Below are 10,020 nucleotides of genomic sequence, written 5' to 3' on the forward strand. Positions count from 1 at the left end.
CCCTCTACATACCATATTTATTTTATTTAATTAATCTAATCAATTTAATTAATTTAAATTGATTATTTTAACAATCTCATTTTGGCTATAAATATGGTATTTCAAGACCATTTGGGGTGTGCTTAGTTTTTGGTTACCATCTTCTTTCTACCATTTTCTCTCTTCCATTTTGGGTTTTTCAAGAGCATTTTCAAGTATGTATGTCATTTATTTTGTAATTTCTACTCTAGTTATGTGCTTCTAATCTTTTTCATAAGATTATTAGGATCATGATGAAGCAACTTGTAACTAGATAATATTTATGTTGTATGTTGATTTCCCCTGTAATGCAACAAAGTTTATGGATTTTTCTTCTCCATATATGTCTTTCATCTTTAATATCTTATACTTTGGATTGTTAGATAATATGCACTTTGTTCTTCACTTTGCAAAACATAATATTCTTTGTGTAAAATGTGTCATTAAATTGTACACATTCAATGCTTAGAACAAAAATATTATGTTTTGCATTATAAATAATGTTATTTGATTTTTTTTTTTTCATTAGATGGATTTACATTAAATACTTTGAAATTATAATATTTGAAAAGTGAAGAAAAATCCTATCTTCTTAGAAGTAATTTGTGCTTAAAATTATAAATCTATTTGAAAGATGATAGTTTGAATTATTTTAACTATCACTAAAACTTAGGAATCAATATACTAATAAATATTATTAAACTTACATTTTGTGGATTCTAGTATCTTATTAATATTTTCTTTTAACACTTATTTTCAAATCATTATTGGTTTATTTTTATTCTCTTAAATAGCTTTATTTTTCAATATTTTATTTTATGTTCATGACATTAAAGCTCATCAATCTTTGGAGCTATGTTAGAATTTATTACTTTTGATTTAAAATAGTTTTCTTTTTTATTTTAGACAACTCATTTGGGTTCGATCTCGTACTTACACGAACACTATATTCCATATACGATTCGTGCGCTTGCGAGTATAAATTTTTAAAACATACCCGTTTTGGGTCTATCACGCACGCCCAACCACCAACACACAATGAACAGTACCCCGTGGTACTGTCATCCCAAAAAAAAATTAAATTAAAATTGTAGAAATTTATTATTTATAATCAAAGCCAAAAATATCATATTTGTTTTGTATTTAAAATTGTTTTTTTTAAATAAGATATTTTTGTTAGTTGAGATTTAAATAATTAAATATTTTCTACAAAGATTCAAATTCAAATTTAAAAATTGACTAACAACTTAATTTTAAATCTTATAATATATTAAAATATTATAATTAAGATATCAAATATTTAAGATATTTTCTTTTAAATTCTTGATATTTTTATTAAATTTTTATTTGAAAATATAATATCTTTTTATTCTATAGTTTTTAATGTTTAAATTATTTGAAATTTGAATATTGTTAGTTAGATATTTTTATGGATATTTGAATTTGTTTAACTATTTTGAGATATTTTAGAATTGTTATAACTATTAATATTTTATTTTTTTAATGGTTAAAGTATTAGATAATAGTTGTAACAACACAAGATATTTTTTGAAAATAGTTAAGATATTGATTTAAAAATTTTAAATTGGTTAAATTTTGAAAAATATCATTTTTTTCAGCCAATTAATAAAATATTTTTTTAATAAATGGGATTTAAATTATCTTTGGTTAATTGTTGATAAATCCTACTTAAATTAAATTAATATTTTTTTTCAAATTAACCTAAAATCAAGTTGATTGTTGATAAATGAAATTTAAATTAACTATTGTTAATTGTTGATAAATTTTATTTAAATTGACTTATTTTTGTAAAAATTTAATTAATTTGAATTTTTTTTTTAATTCTAGATAATTAATTGGGGTATTTTTGCAAATGAAATAAATTGTGGTATTTTTGCATAAATTTATAGAATTGCTCATATAGTAACATGATTAGGCCCATCCAATTATAACATGTCTGTTTGCACTAATGTGGTATTTTTGCAATCGGGCTTAGATGCATATAGTGGCCCATATGTTTGTTAGATATATGGATTTTGCCAAATAAAATATTCATAAAATGATAGGTTTTATTTGGGCCCATTAGAAAATGTAAAGTTTAAATTCCTCTCTTGTGGGTGATTCCACTTGTGAAGGCCCATTTGCTTTGCATGACTATAGTGGGCCTAATCAATTAATAACAATTAATAAAATGAATGTTTAAATTATTGTCTTTTGGGCCTTGTATGGAAGATAGGGGACATTTGTAGTGGGAACGACATACTGGACCCAGCCCTCCTCCATACAAGTCTAATTGTTAAGGCTCATTTACCTGAGTTGGACTTAATTGTATAGGTTCATTATATTAGTTAAACCTAAATATTGATTAGCAACAAATTAATTCTAAATAATTGAATTTGTTTCAATGTGACACTTTGGAATTAATAGGAAATTATAGGGCTTTGGTTTTAAAATTTTAATCTGTTTATTTTTTTTTTGGAAAACCATAGTCATTAATCTTCTAAAAATAAATAATAAAAATACTATTTTTAATTTTAATGATGAGCTTTTTTTTTTAAGATTTATATTCGATCTCCACCGTTGGTTTAACATAGTCAATAGCTTAATGGGGCCTCGAGACACTTTGATTCGTCCCCCTACGGAAGGTGTTCATTAGTTATTTTAACAAGGTTAGATTTCGAAAGATAGATAATTATAGGTCAAATTCTACTAGACTCACCCCTATAGTGACTACTAGGACTAAATCTATGATTATTGAAACTGTGGGTCTAGCTCATAAAAAAAAAGAGATTTTGTTTTCTTATTTTAATCGAATAGTAGGTTGTTAATAGTGGTGTCCATTATTAAATGAGTTTACTACTCTATTTAACTAGTGGTAGTTTTGACTTTCGCCAACCGGGACAAGGATATCATAGATTAGTTAAAAACCTAAAGAAATAGAGATATGATTATTTTTGGTATTTTTTCTCATATCTTACATATTTTTGGTATATGTTGTGCTATTTCTTGAAATATGTGTGAATAGAAGTTTTATTGAGCAAATGTTATTGATTTCTATTTTATTGATAATTTGTAGTTTTAAGCTAAGTAGTGTCTGTGTCTACTCCCATCCTTTCTCAAATTTCGATGGAGAAACTCACTGGAGAAAGCTTCCTTAATTAGAAGCAGAATATCAACATAGATTTGATTGGTGACAACTCTGAATTCGTCATGATTGAGGAATCCCCAGAACGAGCACCGTGTCCGCACGTTCGTGATGGCACCGTAAATTCTCAGATGACATCGTGTCTGCACATTCGTGCTCAACTCAACTATGGTCGGACGCAGCTCATGAACGAGCTTCAGATTGTTGAACCTGTCATGGGTGGACCTAGTAAAGGAAGTGAAAATAAGACTACTAATGTTGCTGCTAATCTAGCTAAGGTTGAAGCACATCTAGCTTCGTCTTCGAAAGGTGGAAACAAGAGGAAAGGTGGACAAATAAACAACCCCAAGCCTGCAACGGTTGCAAAGACGAGTGCACAACCAAGTGCACAGATGCCTAAGGGGAAGAACAAGAAAAACAAGAAAGGTAAAGATAAGTGCTTTCACTGCAAAGAGAAGGGGCATTGGAAACGAGATTGCCCCAAGTTTCTAGCAGATAAAAAACAAAGGTAATGATTATAGTTCATTTCTCTTGGAAATATGTGTTTTAGAGAATGATAATCTGTTTCGATTATTGATTCTGGATCTACTAACCATGTTTGTAACTCTTTACAGCTTCTTGAATCGTGGGAGTAAGTGAACGAAGGCAGCTTAAAGCTTAGAGTTGGGAACGGAGCGTTCGTTGCGATCCAAGCTAGAGGAAGAGCTTGTCTGAAGTTCGGAAATAAATTTTTAATTTTAAAAGATGTATTTTTTATTCCGGATTTTAGTAGAAATTTAATTTCAGTTTCCATGTTGCAATTAGAACAATTTGTTATGACTTTCACAAGTTTTAATATATCTTTTTCTTTCAATGGATCACAATTGTGTATTGCATGTTTGGAAAACAGGCTTTACATTCTGCGACCTAACGAACCCCTCGCTCTTAATAATAATTTATTCAAAGTAGCTAAACCTAGGACCAATAAAGTCAAAAGACCAATAACGATAATATGACGTATTTATGGCACTTGAGACTAGGTCACATTGGCTATGATAGGATTCAAAGACTTACGAAGGACGGACCTTTGAGGGAACTCACCTTAGGTGAATTACCTGTCTGTGAATCTTGTCTAGAAGGCAAACTGACCAAGCGTCCATTCTCTGCAAAGGGTGATAGGGCCAAAGAACCACTTAGTCTTGTGCATTCAGATGTTTGTGGACCTTTGAATGTACAAGCCAGGGGTGGTTTTGAGTATTTCGTCACTTTCATTGACGATTACTCTAGATACACATGTCTTTACCTAATGCATAGGAAATCAGAAGCATTTTCAAAGTTTCAGGAATTCCTTGCAATGGCTCAGAACCAATTAGGTGAAACGTTAAAGATCTTGCAATCTGATAGGGGTGGAGAATATTTGGATATGCAATTCCAAGATCATTTAATTGAACTTGGGATTTTATCACAACTTACTGCCCCAGGTACTCCGCAAGAAAATGGTGTAGCTGAACGCCGGAATAGAACTTTATTGGGAATGGTTAGATGCATTCTTAGTTCCTCAACTCTACCAACTTTGTTATGGGGACATGCAATTGAAACCGCGAACGACATTCTCAATGTCGTGCCATCTAAATCAATCCCCAAAACACCTTTAAAATGCTGGAATGGTCGTGAACCTAGTTTACGCCATTATAGAATCTGGGGGTGTCCTGCTCACGTCCTGAGGAAAAAGGAGGGAAAGCTAGAATCACAAACTAAATTTTGGATGTGTGTTAGCTATCCTAAAGGTACTCGGGGTGGACTTTTCTATAGTCATTCAGAAAAGAAAGTGTTTACTTCTACAAATGCTACTTTTCTGGAAAATGACTATGTCCAGAACTTTAACCTCGCATCAAAGTAGTTTTAGAGGAGATGGTTAAAGAATTGAATCCAACCAATGTTCCATCGTCATCAACGCGAGTTGATGATGAAATTTCCACTCTTCATGTCCAACCGATGCAAGTCGATTTAAATGAAAAAAGTACCACTGTTCTTGAGCAAACAGTCACAGAGCCTCGTCGTAGTGGGAGGGTTTCTAGGAACCCAGTTCGCTATGGTTTGGATGGTGAAACCAATATGGTTGTTGGTGACACTAGTGATGATGATCCATTTTCTTTCAAACAGGCAATGGCAACCCTTAAAAGGAACTATGGCTCGAAGCCATGAAACAGGAAATGGAGTCCATGTACTCAAATTCTGTTTGGGATTTTGTGGAAGCACCTAGTGACTTTAGGGCCATTGGGTGCAAGTGGATCTACAAGAAGAAATGAGGTGTTGATGGAAATATCGGGACTTATAAAGCTCGATTAGTGGCAAAGGGTTATACCCAAAGAGAAGGCGTGGACTATGAGGAAACTTTTAGTCCAGTAGCCATACTCAAATCCATTCGCATCCTCCTATCCATAGCAGCCGCTCTTGACTATGAGATCTGGAAAATGGACGTCAAGACAGCTTTTCTTAATGGAAAACTTGACGAAGTCATTTATATGGATCAGCCAGAAGGATTTAAAGTTGCTGGACAAGAAGGAAAAGTTTGCAAGTTGAATAGGTCCATCTATGGACTTAAGCAAGCTTCTCGTTCCTGTAATCTTAGGTTTGATGAAATAATCAAGACCTATGGCTTTGAACAAAATATTGATGAGCCCTTTGTTTACCAACTGAAGGCAAATCAAATAGTGGTATTCCTGATTCTTTATGTAGATGATATCTTACTCATTGGAAACAATGTTAAGAAATTATCAGATGTGAAGAATTGGTTGAGCACTCAATTCCAGATGAAGGATTTGGGTGAAGCGAGTTACATTCTAGGTATCTAGATCATCAGGGATAGAAAGAACAAACTCTTAGCTCTATCTCAAGCAGCTTACACAAATAAAGTGCTTGAACGTTTCTCAATGACAAATTCCAAGAAAGGGCGTCTACCGTCCCGCCATGGAATTCATCTTTCAAAGAAGCAGTCTCCCCAGACTCCTGAAGAGGAAGATGCAATGAGAAAAGTTCCTTATGCATTTGCAGTTGGAAGTCTGATGTATGCCATGTTATGTACTATACCAGATATCTGCTATGCAGTGGGAGAAGTGAGCAGGTATCAGTCAAACCCATGACCGAAACATTGGATAGCGGTTAAGCATATCCTAAAGTATTTAAGGCGGACAAGGGATTATATGTTAGTCTACAAGGGTGGTGTTCTGAACCCTGTAGGCTATACTGATTCAGATTTTCAGACTGATGTCGATGACAGAAATTCTACTTTTGGAATGGTGTTTACTCTTGGGGGTGGAGCTGTGATTTGGAGAAGCGTAAAGAAATATGCAATCTCAAATTCCACCATGGAGGATGAGTACATAGCCGCGTCAGAAGTAGCTAAGGAAATTGTCTGGCTAAAGAAGTTCTATTCGGATCTTGGTGTTATTCCAGACATGCATAAACCGCTTGTGTTGTTTTGTGACAATACAAGAGTGATAGCCAACTCGAAAGAACCTCACAGTCACAAGAGGAGTAAGCATATAGAAAGGAAGTATCACATTATTCGAGAATATGTGGCCAGGGGAGATGTGAAGGTTATGATGATTGCAACCGAAGACAATCTTGCGGATCCATTTACAAAGACACTACCAGAAGTTACATTTGATAAGCATATTAAAGAAATGGGATTAGTAGAATTAAGGCATTAGTTTCAATCAGTGCAAGTGGGATTTTGTTGGGGTTTTATGCCCTAATTAAAACCTAAATTCTTTGTAATCTCATTTTATTATCAATAAAAGAATATAAATCATATTTTGACTTGGTTAATCACTTTGCTCACATGTTTTATTTTCATGATTATTTGTTTAATATAAACTTCTATTAAATCCTGAGCATATAGCTAATCGTATTTATAGTGACGTAATCATAGTGGAATATAAATATGATTATATGTTCAAAATAAGTTAGTCCTAAGATTAGTCAATGCATAGGATTTACACTGACTTGCCAATCTACGATGTGATCTACTTACACATTGCAGTGTTATGTTCTTTCCAGAACATTAGCAAAGTAGATAAGATCGGATGTATTTGTTACATCAGACAGGACCGATATTGACAATTGATAAGATAAGTAAACATACCGTTATTATCTATTCTAGTCATATCATATAGTTGACCATAGGTCAATTCAATCTCAATTCTGAGTGGTTAGTATTCTAACTGATTGTATTATTTGAGTTCTTTGACTTGTTCGTTACCAGCTTACCCCACGGACTAGCCCATACTTACATCTTGGGAACTCGGTAGTATAATTGAGTGGAAGTGTTAATCATAGATATGAACATCTATAGCTTCTGATGAAGAAGTGAAACGATGGTTTCCTTTTAGTTTGATTCAAGGTGTTAAATGATAGAGATCTCATTTCAGTAATTAAATTAGTTTACTGAAATATCATTTACAAGGAACTAAGTGTTTTAAGGATAAAATGCAATGAGGGGTAAAACGGTATTTTTAGTCCTATCTCATTGTAGACCGTCTATAGAGGATTGAGTGACAATTATGGTTGTAACAATGGATAATTAATAGCGTATCTATATTTGTTATAGAGCGTTCTATGAATTCAAGAGTGCAATTCTGAGTCTATAGTAGAGTCACGAGGAATTAATAAGTTAGTAAATTTATTTGTTAGATTTATGATAACTTATTGGAGCTTGATTTCATAGGCCCATGGTCCCCATTGTACCTTGGATAAAATCATCTAGATTGTCTCAATTAATTGATTTAATCATCAATTAGAATTATCAAAGTTGACTTGGTCAATTTTGGATAGTTTCATAGAGTTATGTAATTTTCAGAAGAAAAGAGAAATTATGTCAGATTTATTAATTAAGATAAATTGGTATCTATTGACCCAAGATTTGGCCAACTGACACGGAGTCAAAACGTGATTGATATGGACCAATGTATAGAGAAGAACGCAATGACAAAAGTAAAGAAAACACAGTAATTTATAGTGGTTCGGCCCCAGGATCTGGTAATGACCTACGTCCACTTAGAATAATGTTGATATAAAATCAGAAGGGTGATCAAAGAACCAGGGTTCAATGAGTTTCACTCTCTTCTAAAGAACAATACAGATTTACTCGGAGAATTACTATTGCTTCCTATGATTCCAAAGTCAAAAGAAAAGTCCCCTCCTTTGAGCTATCTCTTCTTATTTATAGGCTCAAGGAGGGTTACAAGAGATTGTTACAGATATTCTTCCCTGAATAATCGGGTATCCAGAAGATTGTATGAGACAAATTCGGGATTCATAAAGATTTTCCCACAAATGTTGCCTTGTATGCAGAACTACCGACCAGACTGGTCGCGGGTAAGACAGGCTTGCCCTGCTTCTACTGTGTCTCCTGGTCGATACTCTAGCAGACGCTTCCAGGTATCAGCCACGTGTCAAGAGATTATTTGCCACGTCACCAATGCCAATTTACTGGATAACATTTGCCCCCCAAAGTTTATTTACTACGAACAGTAAATAAACTTTGAACGAACGACTCTTCGGTAACCCCTCCTGACGTGTCAGATCCCTTCGTGTGTTCTTGAAAAAAGCAACCCACTTCTGCCTAATCATGTCTTTTCAGTTCCCCAGAAACGATTTCGACGGCCACCACGTTTCCCCATATTTTGAAAAAGGAAAACTAATGATTGCACTTTTTTAATATCAAAGACAAACTTATATAATACCGTCGGAGCCTCTTCTTTCTTTTTACGCACGCCATTATCTTTGCAGAAAACCCTAAAAACCAGAGCTTTAATCTTCTCCGGAGACCGTTTTCCTGCACTTCCAAGACTCAGACCGCGGACTCTTTAATCTCCGAAGACCTTTCTTCCACCTTCACGAACACTTCTCTTGGTAAGTTTTCGAAACCCCATGCTTCTAATTTCTCGTGATGCATGCTTCTGGTGGTATACTGTTTAAGTCTTTCTGTTTCTGGTTTAAAATGCTTGTAGAAAAAATGTTTTGTGGGCGTAGTAGAGTTACGAGTTAGTTTAAAATCCAGGATCATGCTTTTTAGGACGTAAAACCGAAGTAACATTTCGATTTTTAAGCTAGTTGAAAAATAAATTTTTCCCGCCCTAAGGGGAGTTGAAAAAGCTTTCACAGAAAAACTTTTTACTTTCACCCTTTGATCCGCTTTTCAAACTGTTCGTGTAGAAAAAATAGCTTTTTGATCGAATGCTGTTGTATAAAAGCCTAACTTTTATACTCGACCAGCGTTATTCTAAAAAGCTTTTTAGAGTTCTATTTCCTCACCTCCCCATTCTTCTGTTTGCAGAATTTAATGCCAGATTTGTGGGGAGGTGAAAGACCCATCGACGACGACCTTCTTGCCCAGCTGCTCGAGGGGGAAGAACAACCAGTTGTACGTGTCCACGAGATCCCTTTCTCGCGATCCTCTTCCAGACCACATCCTTCCTCTCCAATGGCCCGCTCCAAGTCTTCTGGCAAGAAAAGGCCCGAGTCTGAAAGCAACCCTACTCCTCCTGCCCAGCCTGATTCGCAGGCTAGGGCTCCCTCGACCAGCGGTCGAGAAAATCTTGTTCCTGACCCTAATATCCAAACTAGGGCTCGTCCTCGTCATCGGAATCTGCCTGATGTCGAGTGGTATACTCCCCCAGTCAGTTCAGTGACCCTTCGAATGGTTGCTAACTGCTTCAGGAAATTCCCCCTCATGGGGGTAACCATTATACGTCCCACCGCGGACCAGAGGGCTAACCGTCCAGGAGGGGCGAACAGCGCCTGGTCTCGGTATCACATTGAGGCGGGAGCTTATCTCCCTCTTCATCCCTTCTTTGTGGGGGTGGCCAATTATT

Source organism: Humulus lupulus, chromosome 8 (assembly GCF_963169125.1).
Source record: "Humulus lupulus chromosome 8, drHumLupu1.1, whole genome shotgun sequence".
Lineage (NCBI taxonomy): Eukaryota > Viridiplantae > Streptophyta > Magnoliopsida > Rosales > Cannabaceae > Humulus > Humulus lupulus.